Source organism: Benincasa hispida, chromosome 3, assembly GCF_027475165.1.
Source record: "Benincasa hispida cultivar pf3 chromosome 3, pf3_genome.v1.1, whole genome shotgun sequence".
NCBI lineage: Eukaryota > Viridiplantae > Streptophyta > Magnoliopsida > Cucurbitales > Cucurbitaceae > Benincasa > Benincasa hispida.
In genome coordinates this window covers 21,922,535-21,933,029 of record NC_143480.1, presented here as the reverse complement: position 1 = coordinate 21,933,029, position 10,495 = coordinate 21,922,535, and the positions used below count along the sequence as shown (strand labels likewise).

Sequence of the window (10,495 nt, the reverse complement as noted above, 5' to 3'; positions counted from 1 at the left end):
TGGCTCAGGTAGTTCCTAACTAATCTGGAAGTGGTTCCAAATATGTCTAAGCCCATCACCCTTTATTGTGATAATAGTGGTGTTGTAGCTAATTTCTAAGAGCTTAGGAGTTACAAGCACAGAAAGCACATAGAACGAAAGTATCATCTCATTCAGGAGATTGTGCATCGAGGGGACGTGGTCGTCTTGTTAATCCATTAAAAAGGCCCTCACGGCTAAGGTGTTTAAGGGTCACCTGTAGAGTATATATAACGACCTGACCCCCTAGGACTCAAGTTGGGCCGTTACTAAACACATGTATGCATGGAACTTAAAACGACACCCTTTTATAGTGAAATAAATGCTAAATAAATAAAGTAAATTCAAAAGACCTTCATTAAATTCAAATATAAAAATAAACGATAGGGTACCCATAAATCATAAATGATAATAAATATGTCTGAAAACAAATCTTAATAGTAAGTATCAAACATCAAAATTGAAAGTTGAAAAACATGAAAAGAAATTTAAATATCATGAACGAAAGTATAAAACTGGTCCCAGTGGCTTGATCATGGATTTTGCTTGTCGATCGCCGGTGCATCTCTACCTTTACCTGAAATAACAACATAAGAAAGAATGAGTATAAAATACTCAGTAAGTAACCCCACTACTGGGGTCAGGCTAGGTATCTATGTCCTCTAGATGCCTACCTCTGGTGGCACATATAAACTTCTCTAGTCCTCATAGGACACATACATACATGAATAACTAAATTTCATCCTACTGTAGTTAAGTATGTCCACTACCTCTAGTAAGTATCCTAGGACCCGCAACCTCTGGTGAGTCCTGAAGAAAAGCACCACCTCTAGTGAATCCCGAGGGAAACACAACTTCTGGTGGATCCTGAAGGAAACCACCACCTCTAGTGAATCCCGAAGGAAACACAACCTCTAGTGAATCCCAAAGGAAACACAACCTCTAGTGAATCCCAAAGGAAGCATAACCTCTTGTGAGTTCCGTATGAAACACAACCTCTGGTGAATCCCGAGGAAAACACAACCTCTAGTGAATCCAGAAGGAAACACAACCTCTGGTGAATCCCGAAGGATAACATCACCTCTGGTGAATCTCGAAGGATAACACCACCTCTGGTGAATCCTGAAGGAAACAAAACATCAAGTGGGCATCTAACTAATCTGTGAGGACACTATCACAATCTCAACATCCCAAGTATCACAATATGGTTCTATAACATACATATACACCTTATCATCATAGTTCTACAACCTACCTATACGTCTCATCATCCTAGTCCCATAATATACATATACATCTCATCATTATGATTTTACAACATACATATACCTCTCGCCATTCTAGTCTCATAACATACATATACACCTCATCATCATGGTTCTATAACATACATATACACCTCATCATCATGGTTCTATAACATACATATACATCTCATCATCATGGTTCTAAAACACACATATAAATTTCTTCATCATAGCTCTATAAGATACATATGCATCTCATCATACTCAGATTCCGCAGGATCTCCAATAACAATAATATACTCAAATCATACTAGTATTCAAACATCTCTATGCGCAACTAGTCTTTTAAACCCTCATGTCAACAAGACATACATAAATATCAAACCATCAATATATCCTCAGTAAATCATATTTATCAATACCTGGCTTCAGTCCTTTCAAACTTCAGTCAACGAAGGCATACATAAACATTATGCTAACTAATAATCTTCAACAAATCATAATTATCATTGTCTGGCACTAGGGCAGTTTAAGTAATAAGATTACTTACTCAAAATTATGTCTAAGCGACAAGCAAATTAATTTTCCTCCTAGCGTAGATGAATCTTGAATCAGGCCTAAACATAATCCAAATTTACAATTAATAAAAAGAGCTTAGTTCTAATAACCAAATTAACAAAATAATTCCCAATAATCTTACCCAAAGTGTGTTGGTCCAAACATCACCTCATGCTACAAAATCAATACAACCTGACAACTCTAGTCACAAATTCAACCTTTACTCTCGAATAATTGAATCAATAAATAAGCCATTACTTAGTGTGTATCCAAAAATGATCGACAAAGACCCCAAAACATACCCAAAAGCTGTCGAAACCACTTCCAAATCCTCTTAACAACATACTTTTAACTCCAACGCTTCTCTAAAAATCGATTTTAAAGCCCAAACAAATATGTATAAATAGATTGAAGCAAAACACCATCAGCCAAGAAATCCAATTAAAATAGCACAAACTTACCCAAATAGATATGACGGCACCCAAGACGACGACAAGGGAGAGGCAGCATCAGATAAATGCAGACGGCAGTGACGAATCTGGCAAGGTTGGTGTGAAGAAGGGCGCGGTGGCGGAGGAGATATGTGATGGTGGATCTGGATGAGCGGCGGCGTGGTGCGACTTTGCATCTGAGAGGTTAGCTGGGCGAGCGAACAGCTGCCTGGGCTGGGGCGGTGACTTCGGACGTCACTGAATCGGGCGGAACAGCGGGTCACGCAGTTGGGTTGTTCGATGAGTGGAATGTTGGGTGGCACGACTGAGACGCAGGAGGGACGGCAGTGCTGGGTCACGAGCGAACGTAGTTTAACTGGGTCATGGGCGAACATGACTTGCTGGCGAGGGTTCAACTACGAGATAGAGATGGAAGGGGGGGCGGAGTGTTGGCGTGAGGGGGAAGGAGAGGGGTGAGGGAGAGAAAGAGAAAGAGAAAGAGAAAATATAAATATAAAATAAAAATAAAATAAAATACTTTATTTTATTCTATTATATTTTATCTTATGTTATTTTTTTCTTCCTTTCAACACTTATTCTTTTTCCTTTTTTTTTTCTCCAACAACTTCCAATTCAAAACTCAGCCACTTTTCCCCAAAATGGCTTCAATTTTCGACAATAACTCCAAAATTAAATTCAGATGACAAAAGTCCAAATTTCACAATTTTCTCTGATTAAACAATTAAATTGTAACATCCCTTTATTAGTAATTACAACTTAGTAATCCAATTATAATTTTCAAAATTCCAAAAATTCTCTTTAATACTAGAAATTACTGAAAGTACAATAGGAATAAAAATTTGGGACTTTACAGTATGGGGTCTATGGGACTGTCCACATCTAGTCTAGGGTAAGTGGGAGATTTTGTACTAGGCGCGTTTTATGCCCTAGTTTACTGTTTGTGTACTTTTATTAGTGTGACTTTTTTTATATACACCTCACTAGCTTTAGGACAAGCGGGAGATTGTTGAGATTGATACCTTAAATCTCGTGAGTCCTATAATTTGTAATTGTGATGTTCAAACCATTTTATTTATTTAGTAGCATTAACCCACAAAAACCAATAAACTAACATCCAAGGTTATCTTCTGTAGCTTAAACATGTATGTAGAGATATACAGGTGGATCATGTTTAAGTGATAACCTAAATGGTCTGTAGTAGATGGATAAGGCTGGATATCTTATCCTGGTGACACTACAAATACAACCCGCTTTGTACATGTTACAATTGTTATAAAGTGCTACAAATGATCTAATTTTGATCATTCATGTAGAGAATTGTGAGTGGGGGTATTCTATACAAAGGGGTTTGTATAAGATCGGACCACGAAATGAATAGCCTCTTTATATAACGCCGTTAATTGTAGAGACTTACATTTCACCAAGATGACCATAAGTGACATGACCTGAATCCTAAGTGAGTTGTGAACTCCTGCCTATGAAGGCGGTCATTTGATTTGTATGGGTGAGAGTGGCCAGATTTTCGACTCAATAAGCTTACTATTATGAGTACTCGTCTGATTGGGGAGCTGGGAACATAACTATACAAGACGGAAGACACTCATTTCCTAATGTTGGGGTAAGTAGATAAATTGTTCCCTTATGTGCTGATTCTAGGGCTTGAACAATATGGCTCCACACCCTCTCCTGGCCCAAGAGGGGTTTGGTCATAGTTGGACTATGACTTATTATTCATTAGAGGGATCAATGATACTTAAGGAGTTAAATGTAACTATAGGCGTAAAATGGTAATTTTGGCCCAACTATACTTACGAGTAATTTGTGAAGGATTATCGCACTATTGACTGGGTTTATCTAATGGACATAGAAATATATTTGTAGTATGAAGAGTACAACTGTCGGTCTTTAGCAGATTGACCGATATTAATGGATGTTGAATATTTTAATTAAAGAAGTTTAATTAATTATTCAAGTACCATTGGTGTTGGGAATGTCCTAGAACTCGTAGTTCATAAATTTTGTGTTAAACATTCTATTTATCAATAAAATATTATTGAGTATTTTATTCAATAAAACTTTTGATATTGCATTCTATTATGAAAATCCGATAAACATATCCATGGCTATAGTATGAATACTTTAACTTTATGTGGTGACATAAACAGGATCAAATTAATAGTATATAGCCTAAATAGTCTATAAGTATATGGATGAAATTGGGTATCTCATCCTAGTAACACTATTGGATGCGACCCATTTTGTATAGGTAATACAAATGATGTGATCCATAGATCTTTCACGTAGAGACATGTGAGTGGGGGCATCCTATGCAATGAGTTTACATATAGATTGGACCATGAAATAGTCACTTTTCTTTATAATGACCGTTTACCGTTAAAACTGACTATTTCATATTAAAGTAACCTAGGATAACTCGATCTTAATTCTGAGCCAGCTATGAACTCCTGTTTATTTGGGATTATCCTTTGATCTATATGGATGAGAGTAGTCCAACAACACTGCTCAATAAGCCTTCCATTTTGGGGATAAGACCGAATAGATAGCTGAGGACATAGCCCTGCAAGATGGAATTCACTCCTACCCATTTTAGGGTTAGTAGATAGGTTGTTATCTTAAGTGCTGATTCCAGGTTTTGAACAATCGGGGTCTCGCCTTCTCATAATAGAGGACATTGTAATGACCCAAATTTCTAGTATGATCCTAGGATGCTACTCTATGCATGCATAGGCTTGGAAATACGTTTTTCGAAGAATAATTAAATAAAAGAGATAAAATTTTTATTTTATTAAATAAAGTGCAAATAAATAAAGTAGAGAAATCCTGAAAATATCGTTTGGGGTACCCCTAACCCAACTTTAAAATAAATAACAATTAAATAAATCAATAAATGAAATCAAGAAATATCTCATGGGATTTTAAAATGCCTGACTCCTAAACTAGACACTAGTAAATGAAACCTAAGTACGGAAGCAATAATTCGTCCAAATAGCCAGGTCACGGATCTTTCTTGTCATTCGCTGATCTATCTCTACCTTTACTTGAAAAACATGAAAGGAAAAGGATGAGTATAAAAGTATACTTAGTAAGCGACCCACTACTGGGCCCACTCAACGATCTATTAGCCTTCCCATCGGGACATGGGTGTACAACAACATCGTAGGCATAGGCATAGGCATAGGTATAAGAGGCGAACCCAAAGGCATGTTTTCATAAGTAGTGACCGCGGTGGGTACTAATATAAACATAAGTGGTGATCCCAAAAGGACACCGTACATAAGCATAGGGTGTGAGCCCGAAGGCTCATAGCATGCGATGTGCACAACCCAATGGAAATGCTAACAGTCACTGCAATCTCATGCAATCTCATACAAACATAAGCATTGATCCAACGTCACGAATCATGCTAAGACTACCTATTCCTTCATCAATCATCCATTCATATACAGACATAACAAAAATATTACATTCCAATTAGAACCAGTGGTACGCATGCTTAGGTTCGAGGGCAAACCATTAGTAAATCACTTACCTAAGTCTGACCCAATGAGAAAATTCAATGCAAGTACGAAAGCAACGAAACCCACACACTCGAACGAACTTCTAACACTTCAAATGAATAGTCTAACCTGGCCACACAACAACAACAACAGTTTGACACAAAACACAGTAGCATAACCCAACCTACAAAAGCATTGTAACTGCATCCACTTACCTAAGGATACCAAACTTCCCCAAAATGAACCTCCACTCCGCTTGGAAACTTCCTTCACCACCCAAGTTCCTGAATCCAACCACAAAGTTCCATGGGTAAATTAGATTTGGCCCAAGAATAACCAATGACGATGGGCTGCCAAAAGAACCCGAAACTTACCCCCAAATAGAAAGATCGAGTGGAAACAACCATGATTCGACGAATACCAGAACTGGCCGCATCAAGACTAACGGATGGTGCTTGGGTTTAGGCTGGTGGCTGGCAAACGGGAAAGACGTCGTGGCCTGGGAGAAGAACATGGCTACGCCTTTTGGTCGATGACTTCAGGTCTGACGAATGCAGCTTCAGGTCTGAACGAACGTAGCTTCAGGTCTGGACGAATGCAGCTTCTGATCTACGACGAATGGTGACACCTCCTGGTACTGATCGACGGCGTCTACGGCTAGGCGGCGAGCTCCTCGCGCGTCTGGAAGAAGAAAACTAGCTGGGAGAAGAGGGCTTGGAGAGGGAGGCATCGACTGGGAGAAGGAGAAGAAGATTTTCCCTTTTTTCTCTTTTTTTTCTCTACTGCACGCTTCTTGAGGTCCCCCTTTTTAGATAATCATACCCTTAACCCTAATTCCTTTAGGTAAAGGTAAAACAAAACAAAAAGAAATAAAAATAAAAATAAAAAAATAAATATAACAACCCCTAGTTTCCCTTTTCCCAAAAAAACTCAAACCACCAATAAATTATTTAATTGCCTAAACTTTGGTCTTGAATTAAAAGAAACGATTAATTCCACGAATTAATTTAAATCTTACCTAGATTCCGGGACGTTACAGACATGATTCATAAGTAGTATTATGAATTAATTATTCATTAGAGGGTCAATGGGAACTTGAGGAACAAGATGTATTTATAGGGGTAAAATGGTAATTTTGACCCAACTGTAATTACGAACGACCTGTTAAGGATCGACTTACTAATTATGGTTTACATGGACATAAATATATCTATAGTAAGAAGAGTACAACTATCGAGCTATAGTGGTGTGTCTTGATAGTTAACGAATAATAATTAATTCGATTAAAGAGTTTAACGAATTAATTACAAATTGTTGGAGCTCATGATCTGTAGGTACATTAGGTCCCTCTACTAGCTCTTAAATTGGAATGAAAATTGAGTATTAATGTATGAAATTAGGGTTATGAATTTGAAATGTTCAAATTCAATTTTAGGATTTTCAATTGATTGTATATGATACAATTAAAAACGTTTAATTTAATTTAAGTTAAACAAAATTGAAAAATCAATTAATATTTAAATTATGATTTAAATATGAAATTGATTTATATTGTTGAAATTGGTGTTTTATTAATTTAATATCAAGATATTAAGTTAATATTCTTTTAATTAAAAAGTTTAATTTAAAATTAAAAATTACAATTAGTTTTATTTAAATTAATTACTTTTGAATTAATTATATAAAAATAATTTTAAAAAATAAAATAAAATTATTTTTGAAATCATGTTAATGGATTTTTCCAATTTTTGAGAAAAATCCACTAACTACATTTTATTGGATTCTCACCAAATTCCAATTGAAGTTTGCAATTATCACCAAGTAGGTGATGTTGGGGTTGATGCCCTAAAGTCTCGTGTCCTGTAGTTTGTAAACAGTTTTGTACGAACGCTTGTGATATATAATATATGATATTTATTTCACTTCTTAACTTTGCACATTTAGATGTTTTATTTGCTTTACCACAAACCAATAAACTTAAAATCCCTGGTTGTCATTATATAACTTAAACATGTATATAGTGACATACAAGTGGATCATATCTTAAGTGATAACCAAAATGGTCTGTAGTATACGAATATAGGAGGGAAACCTTATCCTGGTAACACTATGGATGCGACCCACTTTGTAGAATAGTTACAAGTGTTGTGACTTGTCACAGATTGTCTGATCCTAACCATTCGTGTAGGGGACATGCACGTAGGGGCGTCCTATACAAAGAGTTTGTATAAGACTTGACCACAAAGTGATAACGTCTCGTCATATGACTCCGTTCATGATAGAGACTTCATTTCACTAGGATGACCATAGGTAACATGACCTCAATCCTGAGTGAGTTGGGATCTCTTGCTATTGGGAGCAAGGAACTCAGCTACACAAGATGGAGTTCACTCCTTCCCCGAAGCAGAAGTAAGTAGATAGATTGCTCCCTTAAGGGTTGATCCCGGGGCTTGAACGATGTGGCACCACACACCTTCTCATGGCCCAAGAGGTGTTCACATATGGTAGGACTATTTGTTGTATTGTTTATTAGAGAGATCAGTGGTACTTAAGGAGTAAGATGTAACTATAGGGATAAAACAGTAAATCTGCCCAACTGTACTTACGAGCATCTGTGAAGGGTCATCATACTGATGATTGGTTATATCCAATGGACATAGAAATATATCTATGGTAAGAAGAGTTCAGTTGTCGGTCTTTAGTGGAATGCCTGGCAGTTAACGAATGGTAGATATCGTGGCTAAAAAGTTTAGTCAGTTATTCACGTACTGTTGGAGCTTTGAGTCATAGGTTCATAAGGTCCCCTTGGTAGCTTGGGTACAAGTTGAGAATAAGTTTTTGGGTCAGTTTGAAATGTTCAAATTAACAAGAGGGAGTTCGATTATATATGATATAATTGAACTAGTTAATTATATAATATAATTAACTTTATGTATAAGATACATTAATTTGGAGAAAATTGGATATAAATATGATTTATATCTAGTGAAGAAAAAATACTATGGTTAATATATGATATTAAACCATAGGTTATGAATATAATGTGATTATATTTATTATCTATTAATTGGACAGTTATGGGATAATTGGCCGGCATCTCTTATGTTTTCATAACGGATGAGTAAGATGAAGATCGCATTGAGACACTTAAATAGCTCATGGTGTGTCAAGCATTTGCGATATAGTGTTCAAGTGTGTCATCTCTTAGTAAAATCAGAGCCTATACGATAGTGCTGAACGATCGCTTACCTATACGATAGTGCTGAATGATCGCTTAACGCTTACACCCCCGCGCACTATTTACTAAACGATCACTTACCTTTTACTAAACGACCGCTTATCTTTTACTAAACGATCATTTAGGCCCCGATTTTTTTTCTTCTAAATTATCGTATAGACGATCGCTTAGTTTTTCCTACACGATCGTTTAGACGATCGTTTACCTTTTCCTACATGATTGTATACTTCACCTAAACAATCAAGCATCTTGTCTATACGATAGACGAGCCTTTCTCCCACTTGCTTGATCATTGTATATGATCTCCTTTCCTCCTCCCCTCTACCAAATCTGAACAAAGCCCACCCTTTGGATTCTCATTCCGAGAATACTGAGGGATCCGAGTGGTGGTGTCGTCCCCATTTTCTTCTGTTCGTGTGGAGACTGTTCGAGGTAAACGATTAGGAGTTGCTGAACAATAACTTGTCATTCCTGTGAAAGCGAGATTTGCTGTGAAGAAAAGTCTTCAACTGGTTTGATCTCTCGGTCTTTTATTTATTGATTCTTTAAGCATGCCAGTAATTTAGCGTTGTGAATGCATATCTGTATATTTGAATGTATAAGTGGAAATTCTGTCACACTGAATTGGAAAGATTCATTTCCGCTCATAGGTACTCTGGAATAAGAGTTCCTTCAGGTGGTGCCATCTATGCAACCCTATTGATTTGCATGATTTCTATGTATATATAGAAGCTCCATGCAGAAAGATTATGGATTGATCTGAGTTTACTTGCTGAAGTGAAAAAAATCTAGAAACCCAACTCAACCCTCACTAGTTCATCCTCAATTTAGCTTGATTTAAGTGTTTCCATTACACATTCCTTCTTGAGCATAATGGAGAAGATCTTGGTGGTGGTCTTCTTGAAGATTTAATCTCAATCTTGGTGAAATTTTGCTAAATTCGTGGAAGAGATCTTCAAAGATAATATGTGTTTCAAACCCTTTTATGAATGTCATATGAATAACATGTTTAAAACTCAAATTAAATGTAGTTTAAGTGCTTATTGATTCCGAAGTCTTCTGTTGCATGTTATATTACTCATTCAATTGGAGTTTCAATCTACAGGTCCATAAGGTCCCTTTGTAGCTTAATAAGAATTATTGAGAATTAATTTTGGATTAATTTGAATTGTTCAAATTAATTGAGAGAATTAATTATATATGATATAATTAATTTAAATTAATTACATGTGATATAATTAATATAATGTATTTGATACATTATAATATAAAGTTTATTTGGGAGGAATTAAATTTTTGAATATGATTCAAATATTAATTATATGGAAGTGATTCATATAATTAAATTTAGTATAAATGTGAATTATTAAAAGCCATGCATTATTGAGAGAGAAACAAACTATAGGTTATATTGTATTTGATACAATATAAAAACTTTAAGTTATGTGTTATATTTGATATAAT

The 10,495-nt window shown here is 36.0% G+C and overlaps 1 long non-coding RNA gene across 1 annotated transcript; it reads right to left on the bottom strand.

Annotated features, from left to right (window-relative positions):
* Window positions 1-352: 352 nt before the first annotated feature.
* Window positions 353-2,790, bottom strand: LOC120074009 (uncharacterized). Its single transcript, XR_005480866.2, has 2 exons — window positions 2,285-2,790; window positions 353-595 (listed from the first exon to the last, which is right to left on the bottom strand). It is a non-coding gene; the product is annotated as an uncharacterized LOC120074009 (long non-coding RNA).
* Window positions 2,791-10,495: the final 7,705 nt, after the last annotated feature.